Source organism: Ochotona princeps, chromosome 4 (assembly GCF_030435755.1).
Source record: "Ochotona princeps isolate mOchPri1 chromosome 4, mOchPri1.hap1, whole genome shotgun sequence".
In the NCBI taxonomy this organism is placed as follows: Eukaryota; Metazoa; Chordata; class Mammalia; order Lagomorpha; family Ochotonidae; genus Ochotona; species Ochotona princeps.
The window spans coordinates 76800878-76819592 of record NC_080835.1 but is presented as its reverse complement, the minus strand read 5'-3'; positions in this window follow the sequence as shown (position 1 = coordinate 76819592).

Genomic DNA, 18715 nt, shown 5'->3' with positions numbered 1-18715 from the left:
TATTTGCCTTAGGTCTGTTTCTTGCTTACAACCTACAATATAGTAGGTTTGTGATTTGTAGCACAATTGGAAAATACTTTTGTTTAAAAGGGCAATTAAACTCAATATTTATGTCATTATTAGTTCATATTTGTCACTATTTTATGGTTTACATTTTTGCACTTCTTTGCTTTTTCTGTTTCCTATTTTATATTATATCAAAATGTTTTTATATCCTTTAATGTTCTTCAGTGACTTGGAAAACATGTTCCATATTGCTGATTATCTTTGTTAAAAACATTTCAATATACACTTTGATAAGTTGTTTTATTGTGATATAAAACGTGTGAAGAAAGTATATTAAATACCCCCAAATTATTAGAACACAGCTTAAATGTATTTACTACAAGAAAGTTACATGAGGTCATGAACGTTAGTTTTATTTATCCATTCCAAAAGGTGTAGACATACACATACATACTTTTGTAATAGCATAAATATGTGCAATTTTATTAATTTACTAATTTTCAACATGCATGAAATATATATGTGCAGACTTATTGAAAAATACTAATAAAGATAGTACATTTCTATATCTTCATGGTTTTGATGGACTTACTGCCAGAATGGTACTGGGGTTTTTATTTTAATTGAACATTCAGTCCATTTAGATATAATGTAGTTATTAATTTGTTTGCATTTAAATCTACCACCTTTCTTGGTGTTTCCATTTGTTTGGTCTGTTATAAGCTTTTCTTTTTCAAAGTTGCATTTTTTTTTTTAAGTTTTGGAGTAATTTTTAATAACAGTTTTTGTTTAAGCCATTTTTGAATATTTACTGTATACATTTTCTTGGTGGCTATCTGAAAAATTACTATAAGTTTACTGTCTGAAGTTACCTTTAGTCTTTAGATAATTCAAGAATCTTACACTGCATTGTGTTCTCCCCCCCTTACTTTCTAGTTTATTTAATAATATGGATGCTTTCTAAGAAATGCATCATGATTAGGCTAAGTTCAGCCTTGTGCAAACATTAGCAGGTTCTTACATAGGCTAGGAGGGTTATTATATCACTACATGCTATGATATTAGGAACTGGCCATTATATATGCAGTCCATTATTTAAAGTACTTACAATTTTCTTACTTGTTTCTTCATTAATCTCAGTCCCTCTATAGGGGATTATTTCCTTTTTGTCTGAATTACAGTCTTTACAATTCCTGTTGGCTAAGATTGGTGGAGGACAATTTGTTAGGGTCCTTATATCATTGTTCTGAAATGACTTTATTTTATCCTCATTTTTGAAAGAAAAATTGTTTTATATTTATTGTTTTTCCACAAATGAACTTCTTCGTTGGCACTTTTCTCCTCTAAGGAAGGTGGTAAATTGCAGGTGTTGTTTTGTCCTGGGTATAACCATTGCTACTAAAAAGTTAGTTGTCAGTGTAACTATTGCTCTGTTGGGGTAATCTATTTTTTAGGGTTTAATTTTTTTCTCGGCTGCTCTTCAGTTTGTGTTGGAACAGTGTGAGCATTCTTTTTATTCATCTTTCTTGAGATTTGCTTGGCTTTTAAAATCTGCATATTCATATCTTCTATTAATTATGGAACATTTCACACCGCTACTGTTTCAACTATTGCCACAACACTGTTTTCTTTCCCTTCTATGTATAAAACTCTGTTTTATAGTCTGGATTATTGCTCCTGCCTCTTTGGTTCCCTAATCCTTCAATTTTGTCAGCCAACTCTTTCTTATCTGTTGTTTATTCCAAGGAGTCACTAGAAAGTTTATGAAAGGGATTTTAAAAATTTGTGAAAAAAATGATTTGAAACATAAGTCTTAAGTAAATTTAAATTTACTTAAGTAAATTTAATAAGTAAAATTAAATTGTAGACCTGTGGATGACAGCTTAGAAACCTGTCCTAAGGAGAAGAGCCTGCTAACCAGAAGTACAATGACCAGGAGTAAAAGAAGAGACAGAGTCACAATGAATATTACTGAAGACTCCCCTGTGAAGGAACAAAGCCCTTTGCTAACCTCAGAGTTAACAGAGGAATACATAAAGGAAATGGGAGATTCAGAATTCAGAAAACTCATTATAAAGCGTCTTCTTAACAGCTAGAGCCACATATAGGAGTTCAGGAATTTAATGTGTCATACAGGAAGTAGCAACACTGAAACAAAATCAAGCGGAATTTAAAAATCAGTGGAAAATCTCAATAATAGAATGAATGAGGCAGAAGAAAGAGTCTCAGAATCGGAAGGTATTTCTAGTCACTATGGGGAAACAATCCAAAAGCTGGAAGCAGAGCTGAGTCAAGCTAAAAAAAAATACTTAAGAATCAAGAGACACTATTAAAAGGCCAAATATAAGAGTTATGGAAGTCCCAGAAGGCGCAGAAAAAATGGATTTAAAAATGTATTTAATGAAATAATAAAGGTAAAAATCCCTAATCTGGAGAAAGAATTGGGAAACAGCATACAGGAGGGACACAGAACTCCCATTAGGGTTGATCAAAAGTGATCTTTACCACGACACATGATAATCAAACTCTCTTGAATTGAACATAAGAAAAGAACCTCAGATATGCCCCTGAAAAACATCAATTGCATATAGAGGAATGACAATTAGATTCACAGCTGACCGCTCACAGGAAACTCTACAGACCAGAAGAGAATGGGCTGACATATTCCAGATTCTAAAAGAAAAATATTGTTTGGCTTTTTAAATCTGTGTATCTTCATACCTAGCAAAGCTTTCCTTTGCTTTGAGAAGGAAATAAAATTCTCCCACAGTAAAGAAAAGCTTAAAGAAGTAACCTCTTCCAGACGTGCCCTATAAATGATACGTAAAGATGATCTCTTAACAGAGAAAATAGAACCCACCAAAACCAAACACAAATGTGGAGAACATCCCAGTAAAATAACAACAGAAGACTAAATTAAACAATGAACAATTCATTGCTAAAATGACAAGACCAAATTACCACCTATTCATATTAACCCTGAATGTAAATGACTTAAACTTATCAATGAAATGTCATAGATTAGTGGACTGGATTAAAAAAATGAAACTCATTTTTCTGTTGCCTACAGCAGACACATCTCTCCCACAAAGATCAGCGGAAGCCATATATCATAAAGTTTGATGTTTTTATTTTTACTTTTATTTCTTCAAAAAAGTTTTTTTCATATTAAAGTCTTCAATGACTCGTGGATCATACAGTAGCACCATTTTCATCAAGGAGGTTTTTTATTTTCTTTTTCATTTCTTCAGCGACACATTAGTCATTCAGTAGCATGCTATTTAACTTCATGGCATTATAAATTTTTATTTTTCTTCCTGTTGATTTTTGTTTTTGACTTTTCATTTAAGGGGATGTATAGTAACTATGTAATGGAGACTATAATATCCAGATGTGAGGATACAATGCAGTATCTACTTCCGGATCCAAAATGGACTCCCAGTGAAACTATTTACTGTATCTTGACAATAGGATGCTGGACTGTCTGCCCTTGTCCATGCCCGCAATGATGGGCATATGACTGTGTATGAAGAACTATACTATTGAAATAATATAGGGAAAATCAGTGGAAAGGGGAGGTTATTTGGGAAGGGGATTGGGGAAATCCCAGAGCTTATGGAACTGTATCATACTTTCATCATGTTTTTAAAAACTCATTGTAAATCAGTGCTGCAACATTTTATAGCATCCTCAGAGATATAGTGCAGATATTTAAAAAAATAGACTTTTGGATGCCAGCACTGTGGCATATGAGGTTAAACCCCTGCCTGTAATTCCAACATCCCAACTGGGTGCCAAGGTCTAGCGTCTCCTCTTCCAATCCGGCTCCCTGCTAATGTGCTTGGAAAATCATCAGAGCATGGCCAGAGTCCCTATGCCCTTGCAACCCAGATAGGGAGAAGTTCCTGGCTCCTGGCTTCAGACTAGTCCAACTCTGGCTGTTGAGGTCATTTTTGAAGTCAGTCAAGAGATGGAAGAGCTCTCTCTCTGCCTCTGTCCTCTTCTTTCTTGCTTTCTATCTTTTTCCTTTCTCACTCTAGTCCTGTCTGCCAAATAAATAAATGCCTTTAAAAACAAACTTTCATTTCTTTAAACAGAGTAAAGGTAATAGAGTTTTAATCTAGTCTGCGATTCCAATATGAGTTTTTGTAGCTCTGTTTCTACTGTGATTTCTGCTGATTCTAGTCCTACTTCATTCTGTTTTGTTATTATTTACTATGTTAATGCCATTTCTCTCAAATGTTATTTTTAGAGTGTTTTAGAAAAAAGTATTTATTTATTTTGAAAGTAAGGACTACAGAGAGAGAGATAAATAGAAAGCAAACTTCGACCTACTGATTCCCTCCCTAGATGGCTGCCACCAGCCAGCAATGGACCAGGGGGAAAACAGAAGTTAGGAGCTTCATCCAAGTTTCCCACATAGTGGCAGGGTCCATGCACTTGGTGCATCTTCTGTTGCTTTTCCTAGGCCACTAGCAGGGATTTGGATTGGAGGTAGAGCCACCAGAACAGGAATCAGTGCTACTGGCAGTGGATTTATGCGCTAAGCCACACACCAGGCCCTAGCAGCGGTCAAAGACATAGAGTGAAGGTATAGAGGATTTGTGCTTCCTTTCAGTGTGCCCAGGGGAACCACAGTTTAGAAACATTAAATTCCGTTCATGCTCTGAGAGCATGAATGTTTTTTCGCTTCAAACAAGTAATGTCAATTTCATCTACAAATCTGCCTAAGTACTGTTTGTGTTTGCAATTTCTTAAGTTTTATTTTCACCTTTTCACACTCTTCTGATGAGCGCCAAGGCGGCTGTCAGAGTGGTATCCTGGGGTGGCACAGGTGAGAGCAGGAGGTGGGAGGGAAGACTGATTCCTTTTCTTTAAGATAAAAGTTCATTTTTACCTTAAAGATGTTCTTTTGGGGAGTGACACCGAATACTGCTCTGAAACGACGCCTGTCCTCCCTCCCCAGTTCAGGCACTAGAGTTTATTGGGCAGACATCCTCAGGACAAAGCCTGCTTGCTTGCTTTCTTTTTCTTCTTCTTCTTTATTTTATTTGAAAGAGTTACTGAATGGAAAGAGCAAGAGATGGAGTTCTTCCAATCTCTATTTCACTCCCCACAAATGACCACAATGGCCGGATCTGGGCTGGGCTGGTCCAAAGCAGCCAAGAGCTTCTTCTGTATCTTCACATAGGTGCAGAAGTCCCAAGGCCTTGAGTCATCTTCCACTGCATTCCCAGGCCTTTATAAGGGAGCATGAGTCAAAGGTAGAGCAGCCAAGACGTGAACCTGCATCCATATGGGATGCTGGCACAGCGGGTTGAGGATTAGCTAGTTTTGCCACTGTGCCAGACCCAGCTGGGTTTTTAATTTCACATGTTGACCTGGCATTTCCTTGGCAGGCTGTCAGGTCTTCTCCGATTTAGAAAGGTTTAATAGGTGCTTCGTTGACTTCTTAGTTATTTTGAGCAGGAGCGCTGATCTGAATTAGTAGATAGTATAATGTAGTCTCACATATTTAGAGGATGAATGTCTGTGGACATATAAGACATTTGGTATGCATTTCTCTTTCTTCCACTGTCTCTGTATTATTGTCCCCTTCCATCTCCACTTTCCCATCTATCTTAACGTAAATGTTTTATTCACCTAGAATATTAATTTTAAAATTTGATTTTTACATTGTGTATAAGCTCTTCAGAATATTTTTTGGCATTTGCATTTGTTTATAATTATGACAATTATTTAGATATCAATATAATAGACCTTAGTAATCAGCACATAACTTCATTTCTTGACTCAGTTATATATCTTGTAGAATGTTTTTAAAAGCTTAGGAAGAGAAATTTCGAAGTATGCTTTCTGAATTCTTGTCTACCCCATCTGTTTATTTCATTTACACATTAAAGAACAATTGTCTGGGTATAGAAATATAGAGAATATTTTATTTTTAGAACCTTATTTTCTTCCAAGTTGGAGTTGAAAGTGTAATGTTGGCTTGGCTATTTCTGTTGCTATGTGAAACTTTATTGATTAGGAAATCATCTAGTTTTTAAAATTATTTGTTTATTTATCTGAAAGAATGAAAAAGAGTGGAGGAGATAGATCTTCTGTCTGTTGGTTCATTTCTCCAAATGTCTCTAACAGCCAGGGATGAACCAGGTTGAAGCCAGAAGACAGAACTTCATCAAGAGCTTCCATGTGAGTGGCAGGAACCCAAAAATTTAGACCATCATCTACTACCTTTCTGGGTGCATTAGCATGAGGGTGGAGCAGAGACACAAAAGCTGAGACTTGAAAGCTGCATTCCAATATGGATTGAGGGTATCTCAAGCAGCTTGCTGTCCTGTGATGTTTGCTCCTAATGTTTATAATTCATACTTACAAGCAATATTTTTAGGTTTTACTCAGCAATGAGTTTTGACAGATAACTTTGACAAGGGTACCCTAAATTATCAATGCCCCACACTCCAACCTACTTATTGGCAGGAGTCTGACTTTCATTACAACCTGCTTTGACAACTATTTCTGAGAATTTCCAAGGCCACTTACATGTCCAGCCTCAGTGTGCCTCAAGGCTCACAAGTTTCTGAGTCCAAATTCAGAAGGTCTAGGTCTCTGAAATGTATATTTCACACTTCTTCAGCTCTCATGACCCCTGTGCTCTATTAGGTGCTGAGGAGCCCAGCTGTAGGTGGTCTGCGGGTGGTCTCCCATTGCCGATGCTGGTGCTGCATATGGGTGCTACCTGGTGCACGGTCCCAGCTTCCTCTGACTGCCAGCCTCTGGGGCTCTTTGTCTCTTGTGGAACAGCCTTCTGCTCCTGCCTAGCTCTTCATCTGCAGTTTCCAAAAACACAGCTGTCTGAGTCTTAATACTTGTACCTCTCCCATAGCACTCCTGAGTTCTGTGGAAATCAAGGAAGGTCCCTGAATACTTGTTTTTGTGTCCTTGAGCAGCCTGCAACAATTTAGAAATTCTTAGAACATTCTGTGACCAGCAATTAGGAGATAAGTATGCTTAGGAGTAAATTCAGGCAAACCCTAGAAATGTTTTTTCTTACATTTTTAGGACTATGAGATAGTGAGTATGTGTAACCTGCTCTCCTGATGCAGTAGGGGCCTGGAGCTAGGACTTGACCTACAGCTGCCAGGCATCAGGGTTTGGGCCTCAAAGTGAAAACTGAGAGGTGTCAGAATGTGAATTTTGCCCCAGAAGGAGAAGGGGTGCATGTCCACATTTTAGGAAAATGGGTGATTGGGACTAGGGAGGAATATGATGGCACTGAATTCTGGGGAGTAGCAGAAACAAGACATTGATTTGCAGCAAGAGCCAACAGCTGAGAACTGGGAGCTGGAAACTGGGAAGCAGAAAAGAAACTTGAGACAAAAATTGAGGCTTCCTCGGGGGCTCAGTGGGCCTGTGCTGGGGGGACCTCACTGTGCCAAGTGATTCAGAGCAGAGGGAGGGCACAGAAAGCTGAAGGTGAGTCCCTACTCCTAATGACTTTTGGATGGTTAGTTTCTATCCCTCAGCCTGAGTTTCTCTGTATTTACTTTGATGACTGCAACTTAGCACCTTGCTACAGACTGGGTCACTAAATTAAGGGACCAGCACAAGAAAAAGGCTCACCCCACAAGACCCTAACGACAAAGACTCAGGATTCACTTACCACCTCCATAGTTAACATCCCAGTGCTAGACTCTGTTCTGAGGTGTTTGATAGACAAAGACCCAAACTGCACTATAGAGCCCAGGCAGATCACTGCCCACTCTGTCATCATCAGCTTCCTATCACTGACCAAGCATGGGATGGCCATGAACACAAAGAGGCTGACCGGAGACCTGCACATGACCATGAACTCTCTGCGCAGTCCCAACCATGTAAGACTCATCACCCTTAATTTCTTGGGGGTGTTTGAGAGTTGAGCAATAGCTGCCTCTTTGCCCTGCTTGTACTTCAGTGTCAAAGACTGGCTTGCTGAGTGTTGGTTAAGAAGACGCAGGTTTTTGGGATTCCACAACAGGCTGCATGGAGCCCTTGGAGACAGTGTAGGTGGGAAGGCTGTACCAGCAGGAGGAAGCACAGGGGAAAGTATGTGCACAATGGCAGCATCTGCCTAAGGGGGTAGTACTGGTATATTTGAAGTTTCAGATGTATGGAGACATGTAAGGAAGATTAATTCTGTAGAGTAGTGGGTTCTGAGAAGGAACCGTGTGATTGGCCCAATGGTGAGAGGTTACAGGAGCTGCTTCTGGCTTCCCATCATCAAGTGGGAGTCAGTACCAGCAGTTCTTGGCCTGTCCTCCAAGGCAGTGACTGGGCTCTGTGTTAATCCAAAAAAAGACAAATACATTTCTTCCCAGTAATACCAAATGCCCACCTCATTGTGAATGGAGACTATGCTCATCTGGAGGACAGATGTGCCTAGGAGTTATCAGTTGTGTATGGAGCAGGATCACCTGCTGGTTCCTTTTGTCAAAAATGACAGATACCTGCATGAGTGGCCACAAAACTCTCTCCCAACTTTGCTGGACACCTAATTCAGGTGCTTCTAAAAGCTCTAAGTACTAGTAAGGCCTCCAATTCCTTCCTTTTGATCTGAAGGCTTCTTACTTTAAACCTTACCACAACCCACTCAGAAATGAAGGATAATGAAGTAATATGTAAAACATGACTCCAACCAAATCACCACCTCCCATTAAAATGCATCAAGTTAGGAGTGATTTTGATAAAGCTCTACTGAAGGAATCCAAAATCTCATTCAAACTCTCTCAGTTGATACAAAGTTACCAGATAAGCAAAACAAATTTTAAGATTCAATGTTGGAATGAAAGGGTAGAAACACAGGAGCACAGAAAAACTAAAAGCAACAGTAAAAGGCAACTCTATTTAAGAAAAAAAAAACCAAGTCAAGGCTCTCTGAAAGTTCCTTGCCCAGCGGGTCAGCGGGAGGGGCAGGGGGACGAGTAGTAAACTTGCCTTTGTCCTGGTAATTCTCTCTTTTTTAAAAGATTGATTAATTAATTTAAAAGGTTGAGTGATAGTGAGAAGGTGGGAAATCTAGGGATCTTATGTTTGCTGGTTGACTTCCCAAATGGCCACAATGGCTGGGGTTGGGACAGGAGAAAGCCAGGATCCAGGAACTCCATCCAGGTCTCCAGTAATGTTGACAGAGAAGCCCTGGGCTGTCACTTGCTGCTTTACCAGATATGTTATTAGGAAGGTGGATTGTATGTGGAGCAGCTGGGATTCAAACAAGCATTCAGATATGGGATACTGAGTGAAGGTAAAAGGCTTATCCCACTGCTGTCCTGATATATCTTCCTTTGTAACATGGGGACAGTTTCTCTCCTGTTTAGGGAAGGAGGACCGGTGATGAGTGCCTGGAAAAGCAGAGGTCTGAAATTTATTTCATTTACAGGTAGAAAACCTGAGAGGAGGTGGCAGTGTTTGTGTGTGTGGTAGGGGTATGGAAGGGCTATTGTTAGTGTCTTAACTACTGTTATGGCTTGGAAGTGGTTGGTCCCCAAGGATGTATGTAATGGGAGTTGGTCCCCAAGTGGCATTCTTAAAAGTTGTGTGAAACTGCTAACTGATGGAAGATCCTTAAAGTAGTGCTCCTGGGACTCCTGAGTTGGTGTTCAGAAAATGGCTGTTATAAAAGACTAGGTGTGGCCACTCCCATTTACTCCTCACTTTCTACTGATGACATGATTTCTCCCTGGCACATATTCCTGCCATCGTGGTGCCATCTGCCTTTAGGTCTTTTGTTGAAGCTGAGCCATGTCCCCGAGCTTTAGAAATTGTGAGCTAAATAAACCCTTTCTCTATAAAGTAGTCTTTCTCAGCACATTTCATTATAGCTGCAGAAAATGGACTGATACAACTAATAGCTTAGTGTCCTACCCTATGCTTCTTGGCAGAAAACCTTTGGCACCCACAAGGTTAGTTCTCAGTGTAGAGACTTACTGGTCTCATAGAATTTCCTAGTAGACTGTAGTTCCATGACTCATGGCACAACTTTTGTAGCTGAAGCCTCTGAGAACACAGAAATTCCTCTGCTTGTCCCGGGAGTGCAGAGGCAACGGAAGCAGCCCTTACCTGAGACCCACTTGTGCAGATGGTCCTGGAGCAGCCTGGGCAGGGATACTAGTCCTGGAAAGAGACCTTCTCAGCTGGCGATGGGCCAGTGCCTCTTTTTCTGTCTTGTACCCAAAGAACTCACATTTCCTGGTGCTGAAGAGCAAATGAGGCAACTCACTATCTCAGATTTATCTTGATGACACAGAGTAAAACCATCTGCGTATATTAGGGTAATTCATGCACTAGCCAAGATTGTTACAAGCATGTTTTCTCAAGATGGAAATCTCCTGGTTTTAGGGAAATATTTGGCATCGGTGCCTCTTGGCTCATGAGACCCGTGATGAGAAGGAACAGATGGGATCTTCCGTATCTGACCTGGGAGGAGCCCAGAGAGGTGCTGTTCTTTCTCCCAGCCTCCCTTAGCTGCCAGCCCAAGGCTTGATGTTCCCACCACACTTATTCATTTAGAAACTACTTTAAAAAATGCAAATATCATTTGTAATGGGTAACATATTAAGCCATAATTTGCATTATCTTGATTTCATTTATTGGTTAGCACCAGTCTCCTTTGAGTGCATGGAATAAGTGGCTTTGATCAGGACTGGGGAGAGCAGTAGAGTGGGCCAGCTAGGAAGTCAGGGCAGTTTGGGCCCATATTCAGTGTCATGGCTTCCTCAGCTTCTATTCCCTCTTCAACTCCAAGGAGAGCTTTTGTCCTCTAATCCTTAGGAACCATTGTCATCCTCCTTACCGATAGTACATATTTGACAAATACAGTGAGGTGATATTTTTTGTCTTATATGATTTTGTAAATACTTGTTATAGAAATCATTTCCTATTTTTTAAAATCAATTTTTTTAAAAAAAAAACCTTATTCCTGGGGCCAGTGCCATGCATAGTAGGGTATGTTTCCTACAGCACTGGCATCCCATATGGGATGCTCCACTTCCAGTCCAACTCCATGCTTATGGCCTGGGAAAGCAGCAGAGGATGGACCAAGTACTTGGACCGCTCTATCCACATGGAGACCTGAAAGAAGCTCTTGGCTCCTGGCTTCATGTCAGCTCAGCTCTTGCTATTATGGTCATCTAGGGAGTGAACTGGCAGATAGAAGATCTCTCTCACTTTGTGACTCTGCTTATCTCTGTAACTCTACTTTCAAATAAAAATAAAATAAATATTTAAAAAATATTTCATATCAATGAATCCATTACTCATTAGCCACACTCACAAATCTCTTTGTGTCTTTCCATGTTTTGTTACTTTTTATTTTGTAACTTCTTGCCTGCATGACACCATTTCTAGTTTCTTTTCAGTTTCATGGGCTGTTCTTTTCTGATATCATTTGCCTCTTGACCTCTAAATATCAGTCTGCTCCTATTTCCTAACTCAAGTCAACCTCATCAATTTACAGACTCTTGCTGCAGGGTCTCAAGTCCAAGCCATGGATTTGAATAACTGAAGTGTGCTGATGACTGCCGAATTCACCCCTGCACAGCTTGTATCTTACCATAATTAGACATTGGGGTCTACTGGAGATCAGTCTAAAAAAGCCAAACTCCGGCGTCTCTATCCCAGTACACCCCTGGTTCAACCGTCTCCATATACTAGGATGCTACCTGGTTGTATGGACCAAGTTTTAGCACCCATTGCTCATACTGTTTATTCTCTCTCACGCTTCATCTAATCTTTGGCAAGTTTTGTAATCATTATCTTTGTTTTTTAAATTTTATTTTTGATGATATTTACATAGTTGATCAGAGTGGGAATTTGATCAAGGATCGGGGGGAAAGTGGACAAGACCATTGTTAATACATTTTCTTTTTCTTCTTCCTGTATCTGGGGAGGAGAGGGTACAATGGGAGAGACCACACCCAGCCTCCCTAGTACCCAGAGTCATCCCAGGGTTCCTATTTTGAAGTATGTTCTGACAGTTCTGCTTAAATGACTTCAGTAGTTCTGAGATGCTGTTGATGTTGCCACTCCAAGGATGAGGAAATCTTTCCAAGCTCAATTGGCTGACATGGTCTACCTCAGAGTCTCCATTTGTCCAGAAGTTTGCTATCAAATTTCACTGGGGTAGTTGATCAATTTGTTCTGCCCTCCTTCTTCTGCAAACCAATGGGTGCTGTGGCCCAGCCCAACCATGTCCACCACAAGTTCAGGCCTCATATACACCAGGGAAGCTGAACTTCAGTCAGAACGACCTGCAATAACTCCAACTGGACCAGCCCCCAGCTCTGGTTCCTGTGCCTGCCAGCATGTGCAGTGGACTGGTCCAGTCTGTCCCATGTCCCATTCAGCTCTCATACACTCATTGGGTGTTGAAGCCTAACTCAGTCCAACTGGATCCACCCTCTAGCCCACACTCATGCCAGTATGTACCACCACCTGTGCAGCCAGGCCCACCCTTAGGCCCGATTCTCAGGCTCACCAACAGGAGCAGTGGCCCAACAGCGAAGTCCCCACTACTCCCCTACTGGGCTCGCACACCTCCCCCTGTCTTACGTGTGCTAGTGGGTGTTGTGGCCCAGTCTGGTATGTCCTGTCTCACCTCAGCATTTGCTGGTAGGTATTGTAGCCTGGCCTGGCCCAGTCTGCCCTTCTTCCAGCTTGTGCTGATGGGTGCTATCACTCAGCCTGGCATAGTCATCCCCCATTCCCAACCCTAATGTGAACTGGCTGATGATGTGGCCAAACCCAACCTGTCCTGCACTCCATTCTGGTTCTCAGATCTGCCAGTAGGTGTTATGAATTGGCGCAGCCTGGCCTGTCCCCAGATCTGAGCCAAGTCTGAGCACCCACTGGTTATGCTGCTCAATCTCTTTCACTCTTCATCTAATCTTTGGCAAGTTTTGTAAGCATTATCTTTTAAATGTTTTATTTCTTTCAAAGGCAGTGGTACAAATTAGGGGGGAGAGAGAGAAACAGAGAGAAGGTCCTCCATCTGTCAGTTCACCCCACAAAATCACTCAAAGACATTTTCCAATACTGGGGTAAGTTCTTCCCAATTGAGAATCGTGACTACTACTCTATATGAGGGTAGCCAGTCCTCATATAACTTTGCAGCTAGAAGAAGGTCTAAGTCTCTAAGCCTCTTTTTACTGTTTGCATCATCCTCTACCTTGCCAACTGACATTACTGTTCTTCATTTTTCTAAGAATATGGAGCAGTAAGAACAAAACCACATCCTGTCATCCCCACATCTACTCATCATCTTGCTTTGTCAGCCTTGTAACCTGCCACCACATTACATGGTGGATGAATGGCTTCTGATCCTACTGAAGGCTCCCACTGGCCTGCCCCCACCAGCCCAAGTTGCCACCTTTGCCGCTACTCACCTGTAGTCTCCTCTTAAATAGTTTTGTTCCAGGCTTCCTATTCTCTACAAGTAATTTCCAACAGCTGGAGTTACTATTTCTTTTTTTTTAATGTAAGTAAGGACATGCTCATCACTTGAATCCCTTCATTTTTTTTTCCATCATACTTAAAAAACAAAGATCCAAACTCTGCCATGGCCCATGTAACTTGGATTTGTGCCATACATTTCTGACATAATTTCCTAGTGGATCCGTAGACTTGCCTTGTTTTAGCCATCCTGGCCTTAATCATGCCACCTCTGGGCTTTTGCACTTGCTTGTCTATCACCTTGAAATGCTTTCTCCCCAGATTTTGTGTGGCTCACTTTATTCAGAAACCTGCCCCTACCTCATACAGCCTTCTTTGGCCCTGTGTAAACATAATGCCTGTTGCCATCATTCTGTATCCCTTTGATGTTTTTATGCCCTTGTTTATTTTTTATTGCCTGTTTTTCTGTATCTGTGTAAAAAAGGAAAGAATTGTAGAATTCTGATTATGTCTAACCACAAGAAGCTAATAGGAAATGTCCAAAGATAAAGTGAATGACAGCATACCATTTCATGACATTGACCACAATATAACACAGAGATGAGGGGACTCCAGTAGGTGAAAACAATCGCCATAGGAATAAGATGGGTTTGAAAATCGAATGAAGAACAGTGTAAGACATGCTGAAGACGACTTTTGTCTTCAGCTGTTTTCTAGAACAGCTCTTACCAGTTCCCTAGTACTCCCTCCCTGGTGGTTCCTTGGCTCCTCATTAGAGACAGGCTTCTGGCCAGCTGCCCTCTCCAACTTGCCAATCATTTCTCGGCAAACTGACAGACAGAAGTGGGCTTAGCTTTGACTGAAACTGCAAGCTCCAACTGTGGAACAATCCAAAGACCCTATGGAGAGAAGTTGGTCTACTCTGTGTTGGCAAAAAAGGAAGGTTAGGTTAAGGTGCCCCACATACATTGGCATTTTTGTTTTCATTTTCAGTGAATGATTGATCTTTTTCTCTGTACTTCCACCACAGTCCCAGTCAAGCAGGAATAGGAAGGCCCCTCATAACCCTGGGACAGGATAGTGGAGAAGTTGCGGGGAAATCTCCTCAATGTAGTGATCATTGGTAAGATAGTACCTAGTATTTTCCCCCTAAGGAATAGATTCTAAGAAGGTTATGCTCAGAGCAGGTGGCAACTCAAGGAAACATCACATTCTTGCGGCAAGAACTGGGTGAATCAAATTCTTGTGGTTTCCAGTTTAAATAAGCCTAGGATGCAAATAATGAAGAGTCTGCTAAAGCCACTGACCTTAAGGTTTGTAAAATGTTGACTATTGACTTTTTAAAAATCACATATATGAAATGGTTCTCAAGAAATATGTGTTGACTAGACAAATGAATGAAGTCATTGTAATGCTGACTTGATAGGCATGGAATAGGTAATATAAATAAAACATATGGTACGTTTGCTTTTTTGCTCAAGTGAAAGGGACCTTGAGTCAAAACTTCATACCTTTTGGCTTTCTAGAGCAGATTGGTGGGTGGCAGGAGTGCTCTTGGAGTGATTTATTGAGATGGTTGTCTGGGACTAAATTAGGGAGACCCACACTCCTTTGAGGTTGTGGGAAAGATACAGTCCTTATGCTCTGGCATATCAATATGCACATAGAGGTAATGTAGAATTAGAACAAGGAAATGTCAGCTATGACCTTGAACCTAGTGATAGAAATGAAGAAGGTTGTTCATAAGCATGTTTTTGCTTAGTATGTATTATTTACTGATTTCCTTGATTTTTTTCTTCTTTCTCTTTCTGTAAATAATGTTTCTCAACCGTGGCACTACTGGCACTTAGAGCCAAAGGGTGGTTGGTTGGTTTGTTTTTTTGGTAGCAGTAATAGTAGTGGAGAATGGCCCTATGCATAGTGGCATTTTTCACATCATCCCTGGGTGCCTTGTAGCACCCCTCCAGGCATGACACTCCAAAGCATCTTCAGACCATGGGGATGAACTCCATCCCAGTGAGAACTAGTACTGTCCCATTTTATAGGAGGACTTCTGGTCCTTATAAAATTTGCTAGCTCAAGGAGGGGAGGCTGTGTGTTGCCTGAAGATTGTCACCTTGAGAAGTTATAGTAACCTCCCTTGGTGTCCCCAGCAGTAAATTTTTGTCCTTGGTGGCTGCACTTCCCACGGGAGAGGTCCACTGTAGACCCAGCTTTCGGAAAAGGTTTCTTCTGTTTGTTAACAGTGCTAGTGTGCACATTCAGCTGTGTGGATTTGGTCCTGTGGTTGTTTGATAGGTTATAGTTACACATTTCCTCTCTGCCAAGGCCTGGTAGCAAGCCAGAATAGCTTCTCAGCGGCAAAGTAAGTGACAACGAGGGAAGCTGCTCTTGCAGTTCTCTTGGGACCTCTCAAGGCCTCATATGGCCACATGATAGACTGCAGACACCTACAGCAAGGCTGTGGCTGCCAGTATAAAGACCCTATTTGCAGGGTGTCTCACTTTCCCTCCTTGGACTTGGGTCCCACTCGTAACCTAGAGTCTTACAGTTAAATGGTAAATGGGTCACAGGCCTAGGCCTGTTGTCACGTCAGAGACTCAGGACTGGCATACGTGGATAATTAGAGTATCTAGGAAATACAACCACAACTGTTTCCCTGACTGGGGTCCACTTAGTATCCACTTGGAGCTGCGACTGTTTCTGTTTAAGTTTCTTCCGGGGAGCTGTGGCCTCAAGGGAGAACTGGCAGGCTGGCAGGCGATGCTCTGCTGGGGATTTTCCCAATGCCCTGTGCTTGCACATTGGTCAGTTATTAGCATGTATTTTCTCCAGCTTGTTAATTAAGTGAAGAAACTGTGTCTGTGCATTTCAGTGCCCGAGTTATCACAGCACCTCATTTGCGACACAATGGAGTTCAGCTAGATTCCTCTGCTCTGTGGGCAGCTCCAGATTTACTCTTTTCCTTGCTGTGTGCCTCCCAAGTGTTAGCAGCAACCAAATGTGGGTCAGAACCTCACAGCCAACCTCGCCTGTGACCTCTGAATCTTCCTCTGTGGCGTCAGAGAAGATGCTCCAAGGCATGCAGGGAAACCACTGCAAGGAGAGAATGCATCCCCTTTTTAGGAAACTTCCGTTTCTAGAAAGCCCCTACTCAGATTGGTCTCTGCCTGCTGAAGCTTGCAAGGCAGCATGTGAGTGCCAGCTCATGCCTTCCCAGCTATGGGGAATTCAACTGGGAGAGCTTGCTCTGTTTCTTAATCTTCCAAAAGTTTATCTTCCCAAGACATATTTAGCTGAAATGAAAACATCTTCCTTAGGGAAAAAAAAGTCAAATCAAGTTGTCTATAGAGACAAATTAAAAATAGAGAAAAAAAGAACTAAGGAAAAAAACCAATTCATTGAAGCCTTGAGTAACCAATTCATTGAAGCCTTGCATCTTTATCTTGCAATTCCAATATTATGGTTTGCATCTTTTTGGATTATGAGCACAGCTTTGGAGCTTCTGGTTATTTATTATTTCCATTTAGAAATGAGAAACTTCTTTGTTCAGGAAAGGAAAACTTAATTTTTTTATGTGTGTGTATGTGTGTATACAATGTGTGTATGTATATATACGTGTGTGTGTGTGTATATATATATATATATATATATATGATTTATTTGTTTGCTTGAAAGGCAGAGTTAGAGAATTTTTCATCCACTGTCTCACTCCCCAAATAGCTGCAACAACCAGAACTGGGCCAGTTCAACGCAAGGAGCCAGGAACTTCTTTGGGTCTCCTACATGGGTGCGGAGGAGCAAGCACTTGGTCCATCTTCTGTTTTGCTGGAAGCATTAGTAGGGAACTGGATTGGAAGTGGAGCAGGTGCCTCTATAGGATGCTGGCACCACAGCTGGAGGCTTTCCCAGCCATGCCTTAGCACTATCCCCACAGGAGGGGAGAGAAGATGAGAGAAGATGGGAGGAAGCAAAGAGAGGAGAATGAGATTTCCCATCTGCTCACTCATTCCCCTGGAGACTGCAATAGCTAAGGTCAAGGCAAAACTGGGAGGAGAGGGGAGCGAGGAGGAGGAAGGAGAAGAGAGGAAAGGAGAGAGAAAGGGAGGAAAGAAGTCAAGTTTCCAATCTGCTCATTCACACCCCTGAAGTATGCAATGGCTAAGGCTGGTCAAATCATAACCGGATGCCCAGAAATCAAGCCAGATACTTCACATTGGTGGCTGTGACTCAAATTCTTGAGGCATCATCTCCTGTCTCCCAGACTGTGCATTAGCAGGAAGCTAGAACTGGGGAAAAAGTTAACCCTTGAACCTAAACACTCCCTCATGGAATGCAGGGATCGCAAGTTTCCTTTTTTCAAGTGTATACAGTCTACAATTTGAGTCCTGCTCTGCTGGGGCACGAAGACCTGTGTTTCCTACCACTCCATCCATAGTGGTAGGAAACCACTGAATCTCTGACAGAAATTCAGTGTACAGCTGCTTTGTGCATATCAAAGAGAAAGCCTTCATTTGTAGAGCAATTTTTCTTCCTTCTTAAAACAGAATCACACAAATCATCTGCCTTTTTCCGAAGCCTCATTTCCAACTGGTGCAGTTTCTCTCCACCTGACTTTCTTGTTCTTATGACTATTTATGTTGGTTTTTTAATGAAAACTTATTTGAAGCTTAATCTTTTCCTTATATTTTCTTTGAGTTTATCTGCTAGAGTCCTTGTAAGAGCCAGTTCTATGGCTCAGCTACAGAGCTTCAATTTTTATTGAGCAATTCATTTTCCAGAGGGCCGTGAGCCACGGCTGGAATGGCAGGTGCACAGCACCTCCAGACAGGACCTACTGGAGGGCAAAAGAGCCCTTCAACTGTGGTTCGAATTTGGTGCTACCATGTAAACTTTACACCAGAGTTGCAGCTTACAAGAAACAGAAATCATAGACTGCAAATAAATAAGAAACAAGAAGATACTTCAGAAGTAATTTGGTAGGAGCTAAGTATCTCAGGCCATGAAAGTGTCCATTAGTCCCCAAGATCTCCTCCATCCGTGGAGGTAACGCAGCAGATGGCTGGGAGCACCAGCAGCCTGAGATGACAGCCTCCTCTTGCCTTTTTGAGTCTTATGAGTGTGTATCTACCCACATGAGGATTTCAGAGTTTGTCTGGAGACTTATGCCCTTCTATCTGTGTTCATGAATTTAATGCTTCCTTGATAATCCTTGTGTATTTGTAAGATGGTCTATGGAGCACCTGCTCAATGTTATACCCTTGTAACACATCACAGCTCT